Here is a 25534-nt window from a genome sequence, read left to right as displayed (position 1 = left end):
GGTGTGAGTCATTGGACCTGCCATTACTGAGCATTTACATGTTGCTAGTACCATGTGTTGTAATGAACATTTCATATGTATTGAGTAAAATAAAATATGAAATTAAAATTAATTTTACCTGTTGCTTTTATGAGTTCAGAGTGGCTACCAGACAATTTTAAGAGAAGAATGTGGCTTGCATTATATTTCTAGTCTGGAGTGTGTGTTAGGGGAAGTGTGTATGATGTGTGCTGTAGGAGAGTCTGACTTCGAAAAAAATTAGTTAGTAAGTACCATAAAATGTTAGACAGCAAAAGTGCTAATGTGGAACAGGGGATATAGGCTAGAAGTCCAAGGTCAAGGTGTAAGCAGGGTTGGATCTTGCTGAGGGGTCTGAGGGAAAAGCTGTTCTACAACTCTCTTCTAGCTTCTGGTGGTTTGCTGGCAATCTTTGGTGTTCCCTAGCTTGTAGATGCATCACTGCAATCTTGGGTTTCATCTTCCTGTGGTATTCTCCCTGCAGGCATGGCTCGGTGTCCAAATTTCCTCTTTTTATAAGACACTGGTCATATTGGATTCAGGCCCACCCTAATGACCTCGTCTTAATTTGGTCACTTACAAAGACCTTATTTCCAGATGGGGTTAGGACTTCAACATATCTTTTTCTTTTTTTTGGGGGGGCATACAATTCATCTACAACAGCAGTTAAAGTCCCTAATTAATTCAAATACTTTTTATTTGACTTTTAAAGATCTTTGGAGTATACATTCTACTTTGTGAAAGTCTATCACTTGAATTTTGCCCTCTTGTCTAATTTTATTTTACTTTAACTCCCTTGAAAGACCTGACTACCCTCACTGTTTCTATTTCTTGACCCTTAGTTGGATCTCACCCACTGTACCCACTGTGCTCTGTGCCACTAACCACTGGCCTGGTTGTGCTAATCTATAGATATTGTTGTTGGCAGAGCTTCTAATATAATCTGAACAGGCACCTTACCCCCCATGCAGGGAATTACAGTAAAAGTTGAGGGGAAAAGTTATGAAATATAGGTAAGTGATCTTTTAAAGAAATCTCATGTTGGATGACAGTGGTTCCCCTTTGTAATTCTAGCTACTCAGGAGGCAGAGATCAGGAGAATCATGGTTTAAGGCCAGCCCTGACAAATAGTTCTTGATACCCTATCTTGAAAATATCCAACACAAAAAACAAAAGGGCTGGTGGAGTGGCTTAAGTGGTAGAGTGCCTGCCTAGCAATCATGAGGCCCTGAGTTCAAACCTCAGTACCACCAAAAAAAAAGAAATTTCATAAATGTCAGTTGAATGACCAGCTAGTCCTTACCATTATTGGGTTCTCAGTAAGGTTTCAGTGGCCTCCTGGAGCATTTTTTTAATTTAAAAAACTCTTGATTAGTATGAAAACATAAAAACAAAACAAAATAGTATAATCAGCTTTCATGTGCCTGTAACCCAATTTCAATACTTATGAACCTTAATTATAAATTATTATTGATTCTAATTATCAATTTGATTTCATCTGTACTTCTAAATATTTCTTCCCCCATTTATTTTGAAGTAAATAAAAAATTTTGAAGTAGATAAAAAAGTTGCATATTTTATTTGTTAATATTTCAGTGTGTAACTCTAAAAAATAAGGACTTGTTAGAAATAACAGTATTACTGTTATCACATGCAAAAATTAGTAATTCCTTAAAAGCATCAAATATTTAATCAGTGTTCAAATTTCCAATTGTCTGACGTATAAGATCTTCAAAATGATTTGTTTGACTGAGGATCCAAATAAGGCCCACATATTGCATTGGTAATGTAATTTGTCTGTCTCGTCATTGCTACTTGCCTGTGTACTCTTTTCTCCTTCTTCCCTCCTTTCACCCCCAAGCTTGGAAACTTTCTGTTTTTTTAATGAAACCATGTTATTTCTTCTTTAATGCTTTATACCCTCTGGATTTTTCTGGTTGTATCTTTGTGGTGTCATTTTATACATTGGCATTTGAGTCTAGAAGCTTGGTCACATTCAGATTCAGTTTATTGGCCACTTCATGGTTCTTTTATCAAGAGACATGGTTTCTAAATTCTCCCAAAACTAATGAACCAATAAAGAAATGGGCAAGTGAACTAAACAGAACTTTCTCAAAAGAAGAAATTCAAATGGCCAAAAAACACATGAAAAAATGCTCACCATCTCTAGCAATAAAGGAAATTCAAATTAAAACCACATTAAGATTCCACCTCACCCCTGTTAGAATAGCCATCATTAGCAACACCACAAACAACAGGTGTTGGTGAGGATGCCGGGGGGGCGGGGGGGGGGGGAGGAACCCTCTTCACTGTTGGTGGGAATGTAAACTAGTACAACCACTCTGGAAAAAAATTTGGAGGCTACTTAAAAAGCTAAACATTGATCTACCATTTGATCCAGCAATACCACTCCTGGGTATATAGCCAAAAGACTGTGACACAGGTTACTCCAGAGGCACCTGCACACCCATGTTTATTGCGGCACTATTCACAATAGCCAAGTTATGGAAACAGCCAAGATGCCCCACCACTGACGAATGGATTAAGAAAATGTGGTATCTATACACAATGGAATTTTATGCAGCCATGAAGAAGAATGAAATGTTATCATTCGCTGGTAAATGGATGGAATTGGAGAACATCATTCTGAGTGAGGTTAGCCTGGCCCAAAAGACCAAAAATCGTATGTTTTCCCTCATATGCGGACATTAGATCAAGGGCAAACACAACAAGGGGATTGAACTTTGATCACAAGATAAAAGCGAGAGCACACAAGGGAGATAGGATAGGTAAGACACCTAAAAAATTAGCTAGCATTTGTTGCCCTCAACGCAGAGAAACTAAAGTAGATACCTTAAAAGCAACTGAGGCCAATAGGAGAAGGGGACTAGGAACTAGAGAAAAGGTTACATCAAAAAGACTTAACCTAGAAGGTAACACACGCACAGGAAATCAATGTGAGTCAACTCCCTGTATAGCTATCCTTATCTCAACCAACAAAAACCCTTGTTCCTTCCTATTATTGCTTATACTCTCTCTTCAACAAAATTAGAGATAAGGGCAAAATAGTTTCTGCTGGGCATTGAGGGGGTGGGGGGGAGAGGGAGGGGGCGGGGCAGGTGGTAAGGGAGGGGGTGGGGTGGGGGCAGGGGGGAGAAATGACCCAAGCATTGTATGCACGTATGAATAATAAAAAAATAAAAATTAAAAAAAAAGAGACATGGTCTCTCTCTCTCTCTCTCTCAGCAGTACACCAGCCCCTTTTGCTCTGTTTATTTTGGAGGCAAGGTCTTATACTCAGCCTAGACTGCCACCCTCCTATTTATGCTTCCAGCCTTAATCCCAGCTACTGGGGAGACAGAGATCTGGATGATCACAATTTGAGGACAGCCTGGGCAGAAATTGAGTAAGACCCTTTCTCAATCAGTAAGCCAGGTGTGGTGGTGTGCATCTGTGATTCCAGCTTGTGCCAGTCCTGGGCAAAAAGCAGGAGACCCTATCCAACAAATAATTAAAACAAAAAAGCCCTGGGGTGTGGCTCAAGTGGCAGAGCCCCTGTCTAGCAAGTGTGAGGCCCTAAATTCAAGCCCCAGTACTACCAAAAAAAAAAAAGTTCCCCAAAACCTCAGTTTACAATGCAGCATATAAAAGGGAAGTAGGAGCAGCATTCATGTGTTGAACTTGAAGTAGCCCACTGGGTGACGCTGCATAGTCCCTTTTATCGTTTTTCTCCCCATATCTCTAAAGCTGTCATTAGCTTGAGGTGGAAAAAAAATGTTCAGAATGTGTAGTAGTCTAAAAATAGATGTCGTCACAGTTCATAAAAGTATTTTTATCTGAGCAACTATAATATCAATAGCTTTTAGAATTTCTTCTAATCTGCAAAAATGCCTACTACAGTTTACATTTAATTTAGTCAAGAAATAAACCTAGTGTTGACTTTACCTTGATTCAAAATTATATGTGCTTTTTACTTGAGCTCCTGTATTTTTTATTTTTTTCCCAGTACTGAGGCTTGAACTTGGCTTCACACTTATTCTTACTAGGTAGATTCTCTACCATCTGAGCTGCACCCCAGCCTTAGAGATCCTGAATTCTTGAGCTGACCAGAATTTTTGCACTGAGTTAACTATAAAGAGAGTCAACATATAATGAGAAGTTGCTCTTATCTATAAGTTGTCAGATGGTAGCAGCTCCCAGACTGTACATAAAACATGAATGGATGCGTGGAAACCCAATGTATTTAGCCAGCAGACCCTAGGAGCCCAAACCTAAGATCTAGACATTCCTTGTTTAAGCAGAAGTATCGGTTACGCACATACAGCTTTCATTCCGTGACTGTTGTCAAATTAAGGGCTGCCACATTCCAGATTGTGTTTGTGAAGCTGGGAGCTAAACTGGAAACCATAGAAAGCTTGCTTATTTCATTTGACTCTGTGTTCACGTGTGCACAGGCATGCGTGTGAACAAGGGTGCCAGCACTCTCCTTCTTGTTCTGTTGCCAAAAATAAAGTATCAAAGAAAAACTGGGCAACAAATCATAGCTGTATGATTTTTTTTTCTCTTTTTTCTTTTTTCCCTTTTCTCCCCCCTCTCCTCCCTTCTCCTCCCCTCCCTTCCCTTCTCCTCCCCTCTCCTTTCCTCCCCTCCCCTCTTCCTTTCCTTTCCTTTCTTTGTACTTGTGTTTGAACTCAGGGTCTACACCTTGAGCCACTCCACCAGCCCTTTCTTGTGATGGTTTTTTTCCAAGATAGGGTCTTAAGGACTTTTTGTCTGGGGCTGGCTTCAAGCTGTGATCCTCCTGCTCTCTGCCTCCTGAGGAGCTAGGACTATAGGCGTGAGCCACCAGCACCCAGTTTACATGGCTTTTTATTTAGGAGTTATTCTTGGTCTCTCTTTCTTCACAGCTTTTCTAAGTGATACTGTCTCTCCCACAGTCCCCTGCTAAATGGAAGTGACCAGCCCAGCCCTAGGTAGACTGATTGGTCATTCTTGCCACCTTTCTGTTTGTGCACGTGAGGGATTGTGTTTTGCAGGACAGGTTTCCAGATGTGGAAATGCTTAGTCTAAGAGAGTGAAAACTTACAGGTTTAGCAAATATTGGCAAATTGTCCTTGAGAAAGGGTGTCTCCCAGTGCACATCTGCCACCAGTGAGAGTGAACCCAACCATGGAGTTGTGATGAAGTCCCTTGGGGTGTGGGAAGTCAGACAAGTCTGAAATTTTACCCGCCATTTTCTAGTAAAGAAGTTGATTCTTGAAGTAGTTATAAACTATTTTATATTAAACAATTAAACAATCTTTTTTTTATGGTACTGGGGTTTGAACTCAGGACCTCATGCTTGCTAGGCAGTGGTTGCTATACCACTTGAGCCACTCCACCAGACCTTTTTGATTGGGTATTTTTCGAGGTAGGGTTTCATGAACTATTTGCCCAAGCTGGCTTTGAACCTCAGTCCTCCTGATCTCTACCTCCTGTGTAGTTAGGATTACAGGGATGAGCTAGTAATCTATCCAGCTAGGATAGATTCTATGTGATGCACTACTGAGACAAGAATATGACCCTAGAAACATCGTTTAAGACTGTGTATTATAGTTGACCTCCCTTATGCACAGGGATCTATTCCAAGACCCCCATAGATGCGTGAAACTGAGGATAGTCCAAACCCTACATATACTATGTTGTTTCCTATACATACATGCCTATGTTGAAGTTCAGTTGATAAATTAGGCATGGTAAGAGATTTAAAATAACAACTAAGAAATATAGCAGCTATAATCATATTCTGTGATAAAATTGCCAGCATTTCTAGACACCGACAATAAAATTTATTAACAAATCAATTTCTTATAGGTTTTTTTATATATCATATGAGTGAGTTAAAACAGCTAATATAGCCCTTGTAGATGGAAACTTTCCTAGAAAATAAAGTTTGAGGCCTATGGATGCAGCTCAGTGTTAGAATACCTGCTCACCATGCATAAGACACTGGGTTTGATCCCCAGCACTAAAAAAAAAAAATTTTTGGATTGCATCACTGGGATGCAAAAGAAGAACCATTCTCCTTCCTAACTTGCTCTAAAGAGAAAAACTTGCTTGAAAGGGCCTGGTACCTTCCCAGACATGCCCACACCATCTTGTGCTAGTTTCTCACCAGCTGATGTGCTCGACCTCTGTTAATATTCTTCCTGATCATTGTCTGTCTGAAATGTCACTGTCCCCAGAGACCAACCTTCCAAGTGAGCTGGTTCTTTTCTATTCTGGGCATCTTTCAAAATGATGCCTGTCCTCTTCCCTAGACTCTAAGTCCTACTCGTGTTGGCAGGACCTCTACTGTAATAAAGATAGAACTGCCTGCAGTTATGGTGACACTCTGGGAATTGGGGCCTGCAGGAGCCAGGTGTTCTGTGACACACAGACGGTGTTCTATGACAGGGGAGGGGGGTTTGCCAGCAAGGATTACGTTCTTTGTTTCATCTTCAAAGTGAGTATATTTTATTAACTCAATGAGTTAACAAACTCTAAGGAATATACTTTAACCCAGTTTTGTATAGTGACTATCTGACAGAATGCCTTGTATAATTAACCAATAGTTAATGATATTCAATGTAAGTTTTTAATAAAGCATGCTCCACTGACCAGTTACTTTTTAAATACTGCTTTTTTTTTTTTTAATGTAGCTCAGACTGACTTCAAACTCATGATCTTCCTGCTTCAGCTTCCCAAGTGCTGGGTTTACAGGTAGGTGCCACCCCATCTGACTTAAAACTTTACTTTTGAAATCAGAGGAAAAAAGGCTTAAACCTGTAATGCCATCTACTTGGGAGGCAGAGGTAAGGAGGATCAAGCTCTGAGCCCAGCTGGGGCAAAGTTAGTACAAGACTCTCTGTGATCCTACCTCACAAACCAGTTTAAGACATATTTGTTTAATATTTTTCCCTAACATTTAAAAATAATTAAAATTTCTCCTAATATTTAAATACTACATCCCCAGCCCCTGTGCTTAACGTTACTAATAATACTTGAAATACAAGGTAAACAGAAATGAGATTTTTTTCACCAGTGCCAGTGAAACCTAGCTACTCAAGAGGCAGAGATTAGGAGGATCAAGGTTCAAAGCTAGCTCAGGCAAATGGTTTGTGAGACTCTATCTTGAAAATACCCAACACAAAACAGGGAGTGGCTCAAGTGATAGAGAGTTTGCCTAGCAAATGGGAGGCCCTGAGTTCAAATCCTAGTACTCCCCCCCACAAAAAAAAGAGAGACATTTTTCCCCCTCCTAGCTACCTCTCAAAGATAACACAAAAATGTTGAAAAAAAAAAAAAAAAAAAGGACACCAAAAAAACCTTGATTAGTATATAGCCATGGCTGCATAGGTCCTTCCACAGAATGTTGTCGGGAATATAAATTAGCACAATCTATCTGAGCAGCAATTTATCTGTAAGTAGCAAAATTTTATATACACTTATCTTATGCTTTTCCTGTTGACTGTGAAAAAATAGGAATGTTGGTAGCTGTGTCAATCTGAGCATTCACTGCCTTCTATGATGAAGTTGAAGTTACATCTGCTTTGTACCCAGAATAATGCCAGGGGGGCAGTGCAGGTCAGAGCACTTCCCTTGATTCTTGTACAACACAGGCAGAAAGATAACATTTGCAAGGGAATGTGGAAACAGTTGGTGTCCACTGTCAGGAAAAACGCTGCTCACAAAGAAAGCTCACAAGAAAAGTCTCACGTCCATAGAGCAAAGTTTAATGGCAGGCCCAAACTGCCAAGCTGGCCGGGGAAAAGATGGCGCAGCCCCGAGTCTGGGCGAGCAGTGGCTTTTATAGAAGGGGGAGGTTAAGGAAGTTAGCACATGTGCAGTAGTCTCTGGTAGGAGTGGGGCTGTCTTAGAGCGCGGGAATTTATTTAAGGGCGGGGCTGCCATTTTGGCTGATTCACAAAATTGCGACATTATTGTTCTATCGTCCACCAGGTCCTGCACACAAAATCAGAAGGCACGTCCTAGGAACTCCCTCCTTTCCTCTGCTTCCAAGTCTAGACTGGCAGTAGATTCTGCCTTCTGAAATATTCATAAAGCTCAATTGACCATAAAACACTTTGTAAATGTAAGTGCCCCAAATTATATCAGCAACTTCTTGAGAAATGGGCAAAGAGAGGAAAAGGAATTTAAAAGAATGGCATGCAGCAAGCCAACCTTGCTATTTTCAAACCATAACAAATGGGCCTTGAATCTGCATTTAGTCATTTCTGGAATGACTGGTACTTGGATTGGTGTCAGTACTGTAAGAGCAGCCTCATCCTAGTAGAAATTGTTCTTTCTACATCACACAGATTTTGTTGCTTTGTAAATCACTAGTTTTTATTCCATGGTCATTTTGATTCCTGAGATTCTTAAGGTGGTCTTCTCACATCAGCTGAAGTCACTGAAGCCAAACTGGCTTCTGCCCACAGCCCCATGAAGTCTTCCCACCTTCTCCATCTCTGTAGGAAAGCCTCCTTGCCCACTCACACATGGGGTAGGGTAGGGCAGCATTTTTCACTGTTAGAAATTCTCCCTAGTTTGTGCAGAAGCTATCTTTAGCCAATCAGCAATCCCTTATTCTGCTGTCTGGAGCCTCCTGAATAAATCAGTGTGCTCTTTGTGTCCTTTTTGGATTGAGAATGTTCATCCCCCCACTCCTACCCTACGCAAGGATTTTCACCCTCCTGGTTACCATTCATCTATGTAGAACAGCACATAGAACATTCATTCGTCCCTGTCCCTGCCCCTTTGTTCATAATACTCCATTTATGATCATGAATCCTAAAGTTACTAAGGAATTTGTTCATTTGTTTGCTTTTGGTACCCAAATTACACCATGCTCTCATACTAACTCATAAACTTGGGAGCAGCTAGCTGCTTTGGGAGCCTCAGTACAAGATGGCACATCTGTTTCTCTGAAATTTTACTATTATTTTTTTCTCTTGGGTGCTTTTTTCCTGGCCCAGACCTCTGTTGGAATTCTGGTTCTGTCCTGGAGTTCTTATCTAAAGCATGGGTCTCTCCCTGTGTGGCATCGCTGGACAGTTTGAAAAGCCCGCCTGAGGTCACTGGTGTATTTACCCAGGCTCTGCACTGTGAAGAGTGTAACAAATCCCAACTAATGCATGCTGGCAGTGGGCAGATTCAAGGCTCCTGGGCAAGGGAGAACAAAACCCTGGGCCTAGCTACATGGCGGGTTGGAGGAGTCCAGCAGCTTGCTTCAGGCATTGACATGTAAATGTCAGAGGAGCCTGAAGCTGTCCTCAGCACACCCTCCCACCACCCCACCTTCCACACAAAGCCCTGTTCTTGGGCTGCTTTGCCTTTGTGAGGTGCTGGCTGGCGGCAGCAGAGGCAATCCCGTGAGTATCCTCTTATAAAACTCAATTTTGGATTGTGACCGCATGCAGAGGGAGTGGTCTTTCTGGAAATGCCCTTTATAAGTTTTTGAAGTAAAAATGCATCCTCCTGGGTGACTATTAATACAGTTTGATACAAGAAGAGAAACAGTCACATTTGCACACCAGTATGTGCAAAGAACAAGATTCTATGCAAGGTTCAAGAGACTTTTTGAGCTTTATCTGGAATTTTTCCAGGATATTTTATTTTGGACTTCGTGCTTTCTGTAGTCCTGCAGTCCCTCCTCAATCTCGTTCTATCTTCTAACCTTCTCTATCTTCCCTCTTCCCTCCTTGTTTCTGGTGATCTACAGTGTGTATGGATGGCGAATTTTTTTTTTTGGTGGGACTGGAGTTTAAATTCTTGGCTTTGTGCTTGCAAAGCAGGTGCTCTATTGATTGAGCCACACCTCCAGTACGTTTTGCTCTGGTTTTCGGAGATGAGGGGGGTGATCTCAGGAACTATTTGCCCCAGCTTGCCTGGAACCTCGATCCTCCTGATTTCAGCATCCCAAGTGCCAGGATTACAAGCATGAGACACCAGTGCCAGGCAGTTGTATAATCCTTAAGAGGTATCACCATATGTTTTGTAAGTTAGAAAAAATTATGCAGCATTGGAAGAATCATATGAATAGAGCACTGTTAAAGAATCTATGTGCTGGGCTGATGGCATGATTCTAGTGGTAGAGTGCCTACCTAGCAAGCTTGAGGCCCTGAGTTCAAACCCCAGTACCACCAAAAAAAAGAGACACCAGGGAGAACAAGAATCCATGTGCTGAAGTTTTTACTATTTATTTATTAAGCTCCTTTTAAACTGCAGTGGAAAAGATTATGCCACACTAGTGTCCTAAGTTCCATATGGGAATTTTAAAATGCATGATGCTGTTATCACCTGGTAGAAGGTGTGTATGTATGATATGCTTTGATCTTGTTACAAATTAGCAAGATATTATTTGAAACATAAATTTAGATTGCATATTCAGAATGATGAATACTGCAGTGAAGGAATCTTTTTCTTTTTTTTTTTGTGGTGCTCGGGATCTTTTTGGGCAAGTGCTCTAACACTGAGCCACATCCTCAGGCCTATATCCTGAGCCCGATGAGAATCTTAATTGTAAAATGCTTCAAGTCAAAGGTGTTATTTGGTAAAAGCTATTTCACATAGATTCATTTCCCTGGCTGCTTATAGAGGTAGCACTTTTAAAGAAAACATTTTCTTTAGAAAATGCAAATGTTTCCAGCTTTCTCTCTCTCTCTTTCTCTCTCTCTCTCTCTCTTTCTCTTCTCACAGTATGAATTGAGTAGCTAAGGCATCTTTAAGCCTTGAATATTCAGACACTATTTTGCTTTTTCAGAGTAATTATAGTAATAGATTCTCTGCTTACATACCAGAATACCCATCCCGAGGCTGCAAAAAAGTTCAAGCAAACAGCCTCTATCCAGAATGCAGAAAGCCTGTCATTAAGTGTGAAGTCTGTTCTTACTTTTTAAATGTCTCTTGCTCTCGTGAGCATAATTAGGGGACTTTGGTACAGTGGAATGAGTTCTAAGCGTTTTTGAGACATGGGCTCTGTGGCCTCAGACAAATAACTTCTCTTGGCTTCAGTGATGTACTGGACCAGTGGCTCTAAGGAGCACTTAGAAATGTGGGTGGGGAGCATTTTAGGTTTTCACTGTGTATGGGACACTACTGGTTGGGGACCCTGACTGCTTTCTAGCATCTTGGAATGTCTGTGACTGTCCTGCCCTGCCTGGAGAAGGGCTGGTCCACCCCAAACACCAGTGGCACCCCACTGAGAAACACTGGACCAGGTGATCACAAAGTTCTAGCTCTGTCTCTCTCAAGTTCATTAGCAGAGCTTGCAAGTATGCGAAATGATATGAAGCTACGAAGCTGTTAGCATCTGCATCTTAGCATCGCACACCATGCAGTCAGAGTGAAGTCAGCTCAGGTAATGCTAGGGCAGGATTCTCCAGCCATTGATCCTAGGTGCAGAGCCCCATGACTGGGGAGTCCCTGCTGTAGCACAGAAAAGCGCTGATTAGTGTCCCAGAGCAGGTGCAGAGCTGGGCCAGGTGTTCCATTGGCTTTAGATTTCCTTTCATGGACTCCTTTCCTCAAGGGGAAGAAATGGGTTCATGTGGTCACAGGCCCAGTCTCTAGGACTTGGACTTTTCTGTTGCAGATAAAGGGCAGCTGCCTCTTCACACTCCCTGCTGCTGAGTATGGATCACATCTGTTAGAAAAGGGGTCACTGTAGAGGCCCCAGTACTACCCTGCAGATCAGTCTGCCTGTTATCACAGGCCAGGCTGGAGAAACAGGGAGACAACAGTGACAAGCAGAAAGGGATTTGGGCTGGGACAAAGATTTCTGTGGCGTGTGAATTCTCTGTAAGTAGGCTTGATTAAATTGCTTTTTGACAGTCCAGTGCTAGCAAATGAAAGTTGTGCAAGAGAAGTTACTTATTTTTTGTAGAAGGCAACAGAGAGATGAGTTTCTATCCTCATCAGAAATTTGCTGGGATGTTTTTCATATGATTGTTCATCTTAATAATTATAGTACAGATTATCAGGAACATAATTTTTAATTGATGTGTTCTTTTTAAATCACAAAAATGATTCAGCTAAAGAACATTTAAATGAATAAGAAAAAAATGCCAGTAATAACTATACTTTGATACATGTCCTGTCAGTCTTTCAAAGGTTTTACAAAAATGAGGTTCTAGGATATGAGCAGGATCTATAACCTGCTCTGTTTACTTGGTAATATTTCATGTACATATACATTTCTATAGCAGAGATACTGCGTAATTTTACATGACTTCTGTTTTAGTTCAGGCTGATATAACAGAATTTCATAGACTGGTGACTGAAACAATCAGAAATTTATTTCTCACAGTTCAAGAGGCTGGGAAGTCTGGAATTAGGCTGTCAGCCTTGGTTGGGTTTTGGTGAGGGCCCTTTCTGATTTGCACATGGCCGTGTTCTTGCTGTACCTTCACATTCAGAGAGCAGAGAGAGAGAAAGTAAGCTCTCCTTTGTCTCTTCTTAGAAGGGCACTAATCTTGTCTTGAAGGCTCCACCCTCACAACCTAATTACCTCCCACAGGCCCCATCTTCAAATTCCATTACAATGAAGAGTAGAGTTTCAACATACGAACTCAAGGGGAACACATTCAGTGTGTAGTCACTCCTGGAGGTCCACTGAGTGCCTAGAGTTGTACTCTTTGGATTCCTACCTCAGCCCTGCTACTTATTCATTGGGCCGACTAATGTTTTTGTGCCTCATTTTACTCATCTGTAATTGGGAGGAATGGTAATAACCACATCACTATGTTTTGAGAATAAAATGAGGTAGTACATATGGCTGCTTCAGGTAGAGCCTTGTATAAGCTTAGACTCAGTATCTGTTGGGTATCATCATCCTGGCAGTGTCAGCATGATTTCCTGATTGTAACCATCCCATTCACCAAACCTCTGGCATTAGATATTGTCACAATTAAATCCTTTCTGACATCCAAAGGTATTACTGAAGGATCATTTCTTAAAAGTGGCATTTATACCACCACTGACGAATGGATTAAGAAAATGTGGTATCTATACACAATGGAATTTTATGCAGCCATGAAGAAGAACGAAATGTTATCATTCGCTGGTAAATGGATGGAATTGGAGAACATCATTCTGAGTGAGGTTAGCCAGCCAGGCTCAAAAAACCAAAAATCGTATGTTCTCCCTCATATGTGAACATTAGATCAAGGGCAAACACAACAAGGGGATTGGACTATGAGCACATGATAAAAGCGAGAGCACACAAGGAAGGGGTGAGGATAGGTAAGACACCTAAAAAATTAGCTAGCATTTGTTGCCCTCAACTCAGAGAAACTAAAGCAGATACCTTAAAGCAACTGAGGCCAATAGGGAAAGGGGAACAGGTACTAGAGAAAAGGTTAGATCAAAAAGAATTAACCTAGAAGGTAACACCCACACACAGGAAATCAATGTGAGTCAATGCCCTGTATAGCTATCCTTATCTCAACCAGCAAAAACCCTTGTCCCTTCCTGTTATTGCTTATACTCTCTCTACAACAAAATTAGAAATGAGGGCAAAATAGTTTCTGCTGGGTATTGAGGGAGGGGAGCGGGAGGGGGCGGAGTGGGTGGTAAGGGAGGGGTGGGGGCAGGGGGGAGAAATGAACCAAGCCTTGTATGCACATATGAATAGTAAAAGAAAAAGGAAAAAAAAAAAGTGGCATTTATAGGTCAAAGAGCAAGCAATGGTTGAAGGCTTTGGGGACACATTGCTACATTTCCTTCCAGGAAGCTCATCTCAACATTCACTCCTACCAACTTTTCTCAGCATTGTAAAAATTCAGCTTGGCTTACTTCTAACCTGCCATGTGCTGAGAGTATATATTGTTCTGGGGCAAGCATAATTAAGGAAGTGGATTAGTCACAAAACAAATTGGATAAAGCACTTCACACTGAAATAAAAAACCAAGGTGCCTGCCACCTTCTTCTCTCAGTACTTCAACTTCTCTCTATCAACCAAGGATTGCTCTGTGAGAGGATGTGAGTGTGTGGTCCTCACACTGTTTCCCCAACCCAGTTTAATTTCTAGACAGGCTAAAAGGGAAAAGAATTATCTTCAACAATGTGATAGGAAACCTCATGAAATTAGCTAATTAAATTAATTGTAAACTAGGAAATTGGTCTATTCTGTGATATGTAAAACCACTTATTTCGTCATATTTTGTTCTATGTTTACCATGAAGAATTGCTGAAAGTTGGTGTATGCAGAGATGGGATCCACAGTGCATCCTGTGCTACTTCACTTGGCACTGAGTACTATGGCCAGGACCTGGTTCAGCTGCAATGTGTGGAGTAGTTACTCAGTTCTCACCAATCACCTCCATTTGGATGACTGAGTCCCCTCTGCACACCATGCTGTGACCCTGCCTGGCCTTCAGCTGTGGTCAGTGCAGTGTTGCACATGAAGCCTGCTTATGTTTTGCTCTCAGCAGTCGATGCACCTGTATTTGATGAGAAGTGCAAAGGCCAGCACGAACATTCAAGCCACATGACATAATGCAATCAAGGGAGGCAGCCAGAAGATCTGATATGTGCAGACTGCGCAGGTCTCATTAAAAACACAGAATGTGGGATGGTGGAGTGGCTCAAATGGTAGAGTGTCTGCTTAGCAAGCCTGAGGCCTGAGTTCAAACCTCAGTACCACAAAAACAAAAAGCAAAACAAAAAACAGAATGTATACTAGCTACCTGGGAGGCTGAGATCAGGTGAATCACAGTTTGAAGCCAGCCTGGGCAAATAGTTCATGAGACTCCATCTCTAACATGACCACAGAAAAATGGACTGGAGGTGTAGCTCAAGTGTTAGAGTACCTGCTTTACAAGCATGAAGCCCTGAGTTCAAACCCCAGTCCCACCAAAAAAAAAAATTTTCACATCTCTGAAAATACATCTTAGGACTCCAGAATCATGCTTGGGAAGAGCTGACATGATTTGTAGGCATTGTCCAAGGTACGTTGGACAATTATTGGCATTCCAAAAAGAAATATAGGTTATATTTTTATTATTTCTTTGGATTCAATATTTGATTCATTTTTGCTCAAGAACAGTGGCTTTCGAATTTCTGACTATGACCCACCATAAGAAATACATTTTATAGGGCCAGGCACCATGGCTTATTCCTGTAATTCCAGCTACTTGGGTAGCATAGGTTAGGAGAAACATGGTTCAAGCCCAGCCATGTCCCCCACACCATGCAAAATAAAAGCATGAAACCCTACCTGAAAAATAACTGAAGCAAAAAAGAGCTGAGGGGGCATGGCTCAAGTGGCAGAACCTGCCTATAAATTATGAGGCCCTGAGTTCAAACCCTAGTATCATCACAGAAGGAAGGAAGGAAGCAAGGAAGGAAAATACATTTTACACAGTGATAAGTATGTGTTAACACAAAGTGAAATAAACGTTTCCCAAAATACTGTGGTGCATGTTGGTCTATTCTATTCGATGTCATTTTTCATTGTTTAAAATGCTGTTTGTGATCCATCATTTTTCCAGTCCGCAAATGGGCATGGCCCTCAGCCTGGAAATCCTGTTGCAGTGGAGGTTCTCAGGAGTGTGGGTTGACTAATACCCTGGTGGAGACCTGCAGCTCTTCTTTCTTTCTTTTTTTTTTTTTTGTGGCAGTACTGGGGTTTGAACTCAGAGCCTCATGCTTGCTAGGCAGGCACTCTACTGCTTGAGCCGCAGCTCCAGTCCTTCTTTCAATGGAGCATATTGCCTTCTTCTTGGCGCTGGGTCCAAGCAGGCTGTGTGTACCTTGGGCATCACCTCTGGAGGGGTCTCAGTGCCACAGGGCTAGGTGGGAGGTTGAGGCTGGGCCCCTTGTGTTGACTGCCTAGGTACTTGAACAGCTTGGCTTTCTAGAACTTTGGTCTTTCTTTGGACTGGCTGCTGTGGTTGACAGTGCTGCCGAGAGGGAAGGTTTAAACAAAGACAGTAATTCAGTTTGAGCGCTGGTGAATCATGTCTTTGTCTCTGCTCTTCACAGAACAGAAGGAAGTGGTTTATTATTAAGGACATCAGCTGCCAATGAATTGATATCTCTATAGCCAGGCCTGGCTTACTTTTAAGTAAGTAGACTCTGTCTGGCACCCAATCTGAGTGTTCTGAAGGGTCCAGAAGAGATTTTCCTGAAATGACTGCTCAGTCTCCTGTGCCCCAAATTACATGATTAGAAGTTTGTTCTTTTGAATCTTCTAAGCTTTTGATCTTCCAGAATTCCAGGTTTTTTTGGCAGCACTGGGATTTAAACTTAGGGCCTCGTACTTGCTAGGCAGGAGCTCTTACCGCTTAAGCCAGTCCACCAGCCCATGGTCTTCCAGATCAGGTCTTCCTGATTAGCATTAAAATATCCTTGGACGAGAGAATGAGCTGCTTGTATCAGGTTACATTTAATGGTGAGCCAGGCCCTGCACAGTTGGTTGGAAATGTGGGTGAGGAGGGTGATGGAGAGACAGGAGGACTGACCCCAGTGGGGTGGGCCACAGAAGCCTCTGTGCCTGACTGGTGACAGGAAAGCTCTGTGAGACTATGGAGCCCTTTAAATGTTTTGTGAGAATTGAGAGGACCTTGGGCTTGAGGTGGACTTGAGCAGAGCTTAGAAAGGAAGGAACTAATGCTTGCTCATAGAAGCGACCAAAACTCTTAGAACTTGCCACTCGGATTCTGTGGCCTATCTTGCTTGATGGGTTTGTGCTTTGTGCAAATGTATTCCCATACAGACAGTGTAGCTCATGCAGCTACCCAAGGTTCACATTTGATTTTGCCTAGTGCCTTCCAAGCACCTTGCATTTCCCCTTAATCTTAATCTCCTGGTCATTCAGATTGTTTCACAGGGCCACAGTTCCATTGTTAGTTGGCTGGCTTTTTCAGTTGTTAGTGATCATAGAATATAGAGCTAGATGAACTTGGTGCATAGTTTTCAGCTCATTATTAGGTTATAAATCAGTTTCATGGGTGTTACTGACAGGGAATATTGGCTGAATGAGTGAGAAGCCTGTAAATATTTGTCTTCCCCCCAAGCATTGTGCAGTACAGCTATGCAATACTTCCTAATGGGTAGCAGCATACACACACATTTCACGTGAGTGATACAGACAGATCCATTCTTTAGTTGACAAATATCCAATGTTACTGGAGCCCCTTATTGTTTGTGAGGTGAAGGGGGTGTGCAGGTGAGTAAATGGATGCTCTTGTGACGCTCGGGTAGTGGGGAAGGCAGGCACAAAAGGCCACTGTGAGAAGGAGACCTACTCACCTCCTTCTTACCCTGTGACCACCTGTCTCCCTACAGAGAAGCATAGGCACACAGACAGGAGAAGCTGAGGGTGTCTGTGAGGAGACAAAAAATCCCAGTCTCTGAGCTTCTGAACATAAGACCAGGAAGGTTTCTGGGAACAGCTGATGTTTCATTCTGGCCTGGGTAGTGGGTTGCATGGTGGCTTCCCAGAAGACAAGTCTAAATCTAACCCTTGAACCAATGAATGTTCCCTTATTTGGGAAAAGTGTCTTTAAGGCATTAAATTAAAGATTTTGAGATGAGATGTCTGGGATTTGGGCTAAGCCCTAAATCCTATGACAAGTGTTCCCTAAGAGTGAGGCAGAGGAATATGTGACACAGACTTTAGAACAGGAGGAGGCCATGTGTCTGGGGAGGAAGAGTTCATTCAGGTAAAGCCATAGTGTAGAAGCTAGAAGAAGCAGGAACAGATCTAGAGCAGCCAGAGGGTGCGGGGCCTTGTCCACAGCTTGGTTTTAGACTTCTGGCTTCCAGATGTGAGAGAAGAAATTTCTGTTGTTTTTAATCACCATATTTGTGGTAATTTGTTGTGACAACCCTTGGAAAATGAATGCAGGCTGGATTTCCATAGGTAGGAACTACAGAGGGTGATGGGGTTCAGGATAGGTGACCCTAAATACCTTTAAACTGAAGGAATTTGAGAAAATGTCAGAAATGTCCTTCCCCTGAAGCATGTATACAACCTGGGAAGGATTTTCTGACCTTCCCTTCACAGTCATAAGACCCTCCTGTGACAGGTGTCCACCTACACCAAGAGGAAGGGAGCAGCCTTATTCTTATCCCTAAAGATACAGGGCCATAGGCAAAAGTCTGGGCACACAGGCCTTGCTAAAGTTCCTCCATTTCATTTCCATTAGGTCATACTGTTTTAATTCAAGCACTTCATGATGATGCACTTCCTCACCAAACCCAGCATTACAAATGCACAGTTTTCCCTGTCTCTTTGGGTCCTCATTTTCTTATGAAGGCTCCTTTGTTGCTAAGCTTATATTAAGTAAATGAGTATGCTTTTCTCTTGTTAATCTGTCTGTTGTTACTTGTACCTCAACCAAGAATCCAGAAAGATATTTTTTGTCTCTTACAAGGACATTTCTGGAGTGACAGGATTAATAGACAAAGCCCTGTTTGGGAAGAGCACAGTGAACTTTCAGAGTACAGGCCATGAAATGGAGTTAACAGGAGGTACACTGGAGAACTTGTTGCTGACTCTTGGCCTTTGTGGTAGTTTGAGTAATAACTTGTGTGTAAAGGATTATTTGACAGTTCACTGTACTGCCTCTTATGTAATAACTCTGAGCACTGGGTGACCAGGCACAAAATACAGGCTGAGGTTTGTTTGTTTCTGGGCAACTGTGTTCCAGTGCACATCCATGAATGGTAGAAGCATTCCATGATTTTGCCTGCTATAGAGTGTGCACACATGCGCGTGTGCATGCACACACACACACACACACACACGCACTGCCACCACCACCAGAGGGTCCCTGCAGTCACTCATCACATTGGGTTCTTAAATGTGTCCTTCTGTTGCCTTTTCTTTGGAAGGTTTATTTTCTTGGTGTTTTATTTCTTTGAACCTATACTATATGTAATCATTCTTGTGAAATGAAGGAGACATCCTTAAACCTGTGAAGAAATCCATCTTCTTCATCAAGAAATGGATCCATGCCTCTTTCAGAGATTTGTGAGTTCAGATTCTAGAACAGACCCTCCCGTGCAGAAAAACTGGACCATTTGATTTACTTATTTTCCTTAAAGAGCTAGAATTTAGGAATGAGTACATTTGGGACTTAATTGAATTTTGTTTCCTCAGGTTGAGAAGTAACAGGTCTTGGGTGTCTCCAACTGTTTTTCTAAACCTGCAACTATAACTTCTTATGTCCTACTCTCCTGTACTCCAAATTTTATGTATACCCATGTTTTGTGGAGTTTCTTTTGTGTATGTGTATATTTGTTTTTAGAGACAGCATCTTGCTGCATAGTTCAGGCTGGCTCAAACTCACGATCCTCCTGCCTCATCCTTCCGGGTGCAGAGGCAGGCATGCACCACCACTTCTGGCTGATTTATGGTTTTTCATTATTACTTTTCATTGTGAAAGTGACTCAAGCTTATTGCAAAAAATGTCAAGTGATAGGTTTGAATGTATTGTTCCTTAATACCTCAGCTGACTGCAAACCCACCTCTCATGTCAGTTTCCACATTAGTTTCCTGTGGCTGCTCTAACAAACTATCACAGATTTGATGGTACAAGGCCAAAAAAAAAAGAATTCTAACACCAAGGTGTTGGTAGGAGGTTAAAAGGCGATTCTGTCCCAGTCCCCCACCCCTTCTAATTTCAGGCCATACCACTTCTTGCTCCTACCTCTGCCTCCATCATTACTTGTCTTCACCTCTTTTGTGTGTTTCTTTGTGTGTCTGTGTTCCAGAACTCCCCCTGTCTCTCTCATAAAGACACATGTGATTGCATTTAGGGCCTACCTGGATAATCTGGGAAAAGCTCCTCACAAAATTCTTAACTTAATCACATTTTTGGTCATGTTAAGTAATAGTCACTGTTTTTACCACATAAGGTCATAGTCATAGGTTCTAAGCATTAGGATGTAGACATAATTTTTTGGTGGGGGGTGGGGCAGGCACTGTTCAACCCTGTACAATTGTTAAGGAAAAGATTGTTGTGATGCTTGCTAAAACAGAAGGAAGACTTTATTCCGGCCTATGGAGGTAGGTGTCAGGACCTTTGGGAAAGGGGAGAGAGGAGGCTCAACTCTGAGTACGTGATAATGATTGCAGATAAACAGCCAAGGAATGGGCTGGGGAAGGAGGTCAGAGGATGGAATACTGCTATGAGGAGACATCATGTGGAGGGAGAATTCTTGCTCCACTAGCAGGATACTTCCTGAAGGCAGGCCAGGGTGACCTGATAGGATCAGGTATTGATGGTGGTCAGACATCAAGGGTGGGAAGGTTTTCTCTAAACTGACTTAGCAAGATTCTTGCTCAAATTGGGCTGTGCAGGCCTGGAAGGGATGCCGGCCAATGTTGAGACTTAGTCAAGGGGAAGGCTCAGAGGAGCCTGACATAGGTTTGGTTGAGGAGAATCTTTGTCACAATCCTCTATACAGTGTTTTGTGGACTCAGAAACACTATGAAAGTGAACTCAGTTTTCTGTTGTGAGGTTACTACAACCAAGTGTGTCCTCTTGGCTAATGGGAAAAGACTTCATACGAGATTTTCCTCTCTTCTACAGTCTTTTCTTAGTGCTCCACACCATCCTCACTGTGTGGATATATTGCCTTCATTAGGAGGACCAGGTTAGTGGTCACTCTACCTGTCACCCCCTGACCCTTACCCCTACCCCCCTTTATAAAGCTATACCTGCCTCCGTCTGAGTATTATTGTCTTGATTCAATAGGCAAGAGAAATAAAACACCCAGGAGGATGATGCTAGAAATCTCATTGCAATATTAGAGATAATTTTATTTATTTATTTATTTATTTACTGGGGCTTGAACTCAGGGCCTACACCTTGAGCCACTCTACCAGCTTTTTTTTTGAGATAGGATCTCATAACTGTTTGCCCAGGCTGGTTTCTAACCTTGATCCTTTTGATCTCTGAACTCAGGGCCTACACCTTGAGCCACTCCACCAGCCTTTTTTTCGAGATAGGATCTCATAACTATTTGCCTAGGCTGGCTTCAAACCTTGATCCTCCTAATCTCTGTCTCCTGAGTAGCTAGGATTATAGGTGTGAGCCATTGGCTCCCGGCTTCATAGAGAATTGTAGATCAATCACTGTGTGGGGAAAGGAAAGAGATTGCTGGTTTGGGGGCCACACTGGGAACATTGATGATTGGGAAGAAGCCAAGTGGCCGCTTAAAAACATGATGGGACCTAAGTACTGGTCCATATTTAAGACTGGGTCTCTGTGGAAGTGGTGCGGGGTCCTCTTCCATAACAGAGGAGGAGTGTGTCTACCTTCCAACCCCAAACTGACCCCATCTCCTTTATGTAGGATCAAGGCCAGGCCAGGTTGTTCTGTTGCTGGGCTTACTTCTGAGAGGTAGGTGCTGGCCTGTATTCTCCCCAGGACTCTCATGGGTAATAAGTAAATGGAACTGAACTGTAGTGCTGTGAGGACCTCCCACTGTGCTTCAGGGAGAGGAAAGCAGGACTTTCATCATTCTTTCCAGTACTCTTCAGTAAGCTCATTTTTTTACCACAGGCTAGAAAAGCACTATATTTTCTTAAAAATAGTGCTTTTTATCCTAGAGCTTTATAGGAATTCAGTACTGTAATTTAATTAGATTGCCTTGAGCCCACCATAATTTCATTTACTTCTTTCAATAAATTACATTTATTGAGTTGCATATATATTGAATAACAGCTTTGTGCCACTTGTGGTGTAGGACACGTTTTCTTTTTGTCATTTAACCTTTACAACCATATGCAAGTTCTAGATATTATCTCTATTTTTTAGGTGAGGAAACTGAGGCTCAGAATGTTTCCAGTTCACCCAGGTTCTCTTGTCAAGCAATTGTGGAGTCAGGATTGGTGCCCAAGGTGCTAACTCAAGTCCAGCATGTGCTCATTTGCAGCCCTGTGGGGCCCCAGTAAAGAAGAGAAGGATATACAGATCTTTAGGATGCCTTCCCATTTGTACAATGAAAAGTGGGGAGGTATACTTCTTGAGGTCTCAGGACTACTAAACAAGAGGATCAGCAAACTTCTTTCTTCCATCCTTTTTTTTGGGGGGGGGTGAGGTTTGGTACTGGGGATTGAACTCAGGGCTATACAAGTGCTCCCCACCACTTGATCCATTCCCCAGTCCTTTTGCTTTTAGTTGTTTTTCAGATGGGGTCTCCTGCTTTTATCTGGGCCAGCCAGCTTGGACTGAGATCCTCCTACCTCCAACTCCCGAGTAGCTGGGATTACAGGCACATTGGACTAAGCCTGGTGCTTTCCCTTTGTTCCTTCCTTCTTTCCTCCCTCCCTCTCTCCCTAATTAAAATACTAAGTAGTTTCATTTGGGAAGACAACACCTGAATGCATAACAGAACAGTGAAGCCTAGTTTTATTTTTTTTTGATTGCAGCTTAATGCATTCTTGTTGATACTTGCATGTTCGTAACCTTTTTTGATTGCTACCTCAAAGCACTTTCACACCAAATACCTCTGGTCCAACTGTGGACTTAAGAAATTTGGAGGATGGGAAGTCCTAGAAATTATCTAATGCAGTGGTTCTCAACAGGGATGAGGGTCACAGTGTTGAGGGAGGATGCTATAGGTAGTTGGAAGCTAGAGGCCACTGTGTTGTGTGGGACAGTCTGCAGCAAGGTTGTTCCTGTTCAAAATGCCATAGATTTTGCCATAGGTAGGGAGCAAGCCACCCAGGGCCAGGACTGTAGAGACCCTGCTCACTGGTTTAGACAACCAAGTTCTGCTTCCTTGTTTCTCCTCAGTTTGGCCTGTCTTCTCTTTCAGCTGTATTGAGGCTGTATTAAAATAGAAGACAAAGATATTCTAAACTAGAGCAACAGTCACTGGAAGTACCTAAAGGCTCTACAAAACTAAGCTCTGAGAGTCTCTGAGGCATTGGTTTATAACTTGTTCACTGTCTCTAACACTCCACTATCCCCTAGTCTTATGAGGTCTGGGCTGGGTTTGACGCTGATATTGTAATGGTGAGAGAGGTCATTGGTTACCTCTTCCACTACTAGTGGCTCTTTAGTCTTGCTCTAGTGATGGCCTTGATGCTCCCAGGGGAAGGAAGTTCCTGCCACCTAGAAAGCTGCTGGTCCCCTGAGGAGCAGAGCAGCACAGGGGCCAAGCTGTAGAACTCCCAGCCCTGCATCCCAGCAGGGACCACTCACTCTCCTTTTCTTCTTCCTCTTTGCTTGGAGATGGGATTCCAAGAAAGTCCAAGACTTTGCTTTGCCCTTAAATAGTCTGCCTTTCCCTGTGACATCCACCATAGAAATACTACCCTGAAGTGCCCAGCACCAAAAAGTAGACATGGCATATACCATGGTTAGAAAAATACACCAGTCTGCAAAATTTTCACCAGGTAATCCTACTACTAACATTATCATGGGAGCAAACTAATGAATAGTGCTGGAATTGATAATGTCCTGACTCTGTCACCACCTGTGCCTTCTTCAGTCAGCCACCAAGTTTTTGGAGGTTCTCAGTGACACCTTGTAAATTGAGGAAGAGCCTAATACCCACCTCCCAAGTCCCTGTGGAAATTAAAGGAGATGTGGGGTGGGATAGTACTTAGGGAATCATAAATAGCTATGACAAAGTTCATTACAATCCTTATTAGAGCAGTGATGCTTTTAGTGGCTTTGGGCATTAATAATAAATAAGTAAGGACAGCAGGACTATGGGTCATAGCTTTAAGTTCCTTTTGGTTCTTGTTGTGTTTGATTTATTAGATTCAGCTTAATGTATCTCAGGCTAAGGCGTAGGTTGTGTGCTGGTTAAATCATGAAGATAATTGGGATGCATTTAGTGAAGTCAGAAGAGGCAATATTTTTCCAGCACAGAAAAGCATAGCATTTTCTGCATGGGAAAGACATTAGTGCGGCTTGCAGTTCTGAGGAGAGTCACTTTTGCCTCATTGTAATTGCAGAACACAAGATGACAGGATGTTCTCACTACTGACGTTGACTTTTTACATGGAATATAAATCTTAGAAACCAAGGCAGGCTTGTCTGAGAGTTCTTGTGTTTGCCCTCAAGAAGCGCATGGCCATAGCAACACACAAGTTATTTGTTTCAGGAAGAAGTCTCTGGTGTCTCTGCCACTGTCTGAGCTCCAGCTAGTGGGCTCTGATCCACATTCGCATGCAAAAGGGAAGTGCTTTCCTGGCAAGTAGTGCACAGCAGACCAGTCAAAATCAGGTTGCTTGGGACTCCTTAAGCTGAGTTAAACATTCTTTAGAAACACATTCCTCCGAAGAGTCTCACAGAACTCCCAGCCAGGAGCATGCTTCCTTTATTTATGGCCTGGCTTTCACTCCCTGTCACTGACCCACAAAGCATCTCTCTGGAAGGAAATAAAACATAGCAAAATGCCTGTCAGTGGTATAGAATCCATTGTCTTTGCATTTAAGAAAATTGCTTCAGAAACTTGAGGGGTTTTATAGATGACATCCATTTGGAGATGCTTGAAAATAATGTTCCTAATATCAGAGTGAATGATGTTTTGTATCTTATATAACGTTTAGTGCTATAATTATATTGGGATTTTTCCTTTTTTTTTAGTAGTACTGGGGGTTGAACTCAGGAGTTCATATTTGCTAGGCAGATGCTCTATAGCTTGAGCCACACCTGCAGCAATAGCTTGAATTTTATATGGGGGAGGGATGCTGGGAATTGAACCTAATGCCTTGTGTATGCAGGCAAGTACTACATCCCTAGCCCCATTCTTTCTCATTTAAAAGGTATCTTGGGGTCTGGTGAAGTGGCTCAAGTGGTAGAGTACCTGCTTAGCAAGTGTGAGGCCCTAAGTTCAAACCCTAGTACTGCCAAAAAATAAAATAAAATAAAGTTGCTCTACAGGGTTTCTCTATGTTTTTAAGTGGGTATGGTTTGCCAAATTTTTCTCAATACTCACCTCTCAATTTTCCACTTGAAAATTCTAGATAGCAGGAGATGTAGATTATTAACACTATCACCCTGCTCCTGTATTCTTGTTGTTAACAGTAATTTCCACTTGTCCTAAAATTTCTTTCATTGATTATTAGATAGATGTTTGTAACTTTTTTCTCTCGGGACTACCACATTTTTTTCACAGCAACAATAGTGATCTTTTAGAACAGTTGTCATATCTGGGAATAATGGCTGCTTGTTTAATTGAAAAGGTTTTTGTTGTTGAGTAGTTATTTTTAAATACTATAACATCAGAATTAACATAACTATAGTAAAATAACCTACATGTAATTATCTCGTGCAGAATAACCATTTGAACATCCTTAGAGAGGTATAAAAAGAAGTAAAATCAAAACTCTGTCTACCCGAGGCTTCCAGCTGGTCTTATTTGTTTTTTAGAACAGTCTGGGCTGATAAACACTTTTTAAAAGCCAGTCTTTAAAGCATATGCAGATTTAATCCTTGGATTCCTTACCTGACAGGATCCTTTCTGAGCTTTTGGTTGTTGCCAAGAAAATATAGTGATTTAATCCTATTATAATATTAGC

The 25534-nt window shown here is 42.0% G+C and overlaps 1 protein-coding gene across 2 annotated transcripts in view; it reads left to right on the top strand.

The window, feature by feature from the left end:
* Ankrd6 (ankyrin repeat domain 6) overlaps nucleotides 1-25534 on the top strand; it is a 183757-nt gene that overhangs the window by 23126 nt on the left and 135097 nt on the right. Inside the window, exon 2 of one of the 2 annotated variants that reach the window (XM_074078196.1) lies at nucleotides 6699-6759. The exons of the other annotated variant lie outside the window; for it this stretch is intronic. The gene's annotated coding sequence lies outside the window, so the exon portion shown is untranslated. The remainder of the gene's footprint in view (nucleotides 1-6698; nucleotides 6760-25534) is intronic. 2 annotated transcript variants of the gene reach the window in all.

Source organism: Castor canadensis, chromosome 1, assembly GCF_047511655.1.
Source record: "Castor canadensis chromosome 1, mCasCan1.hap1v2, whole genome shotgun sequence".
NCBI lineage: Eukaryota > Metazoa > Chordata > Mammalia > Rodentia > Castoridae > Castor > Castor canadensis.
This window is presented reverse-complemented; position numbering and strand designations above follow the sequence as displayed.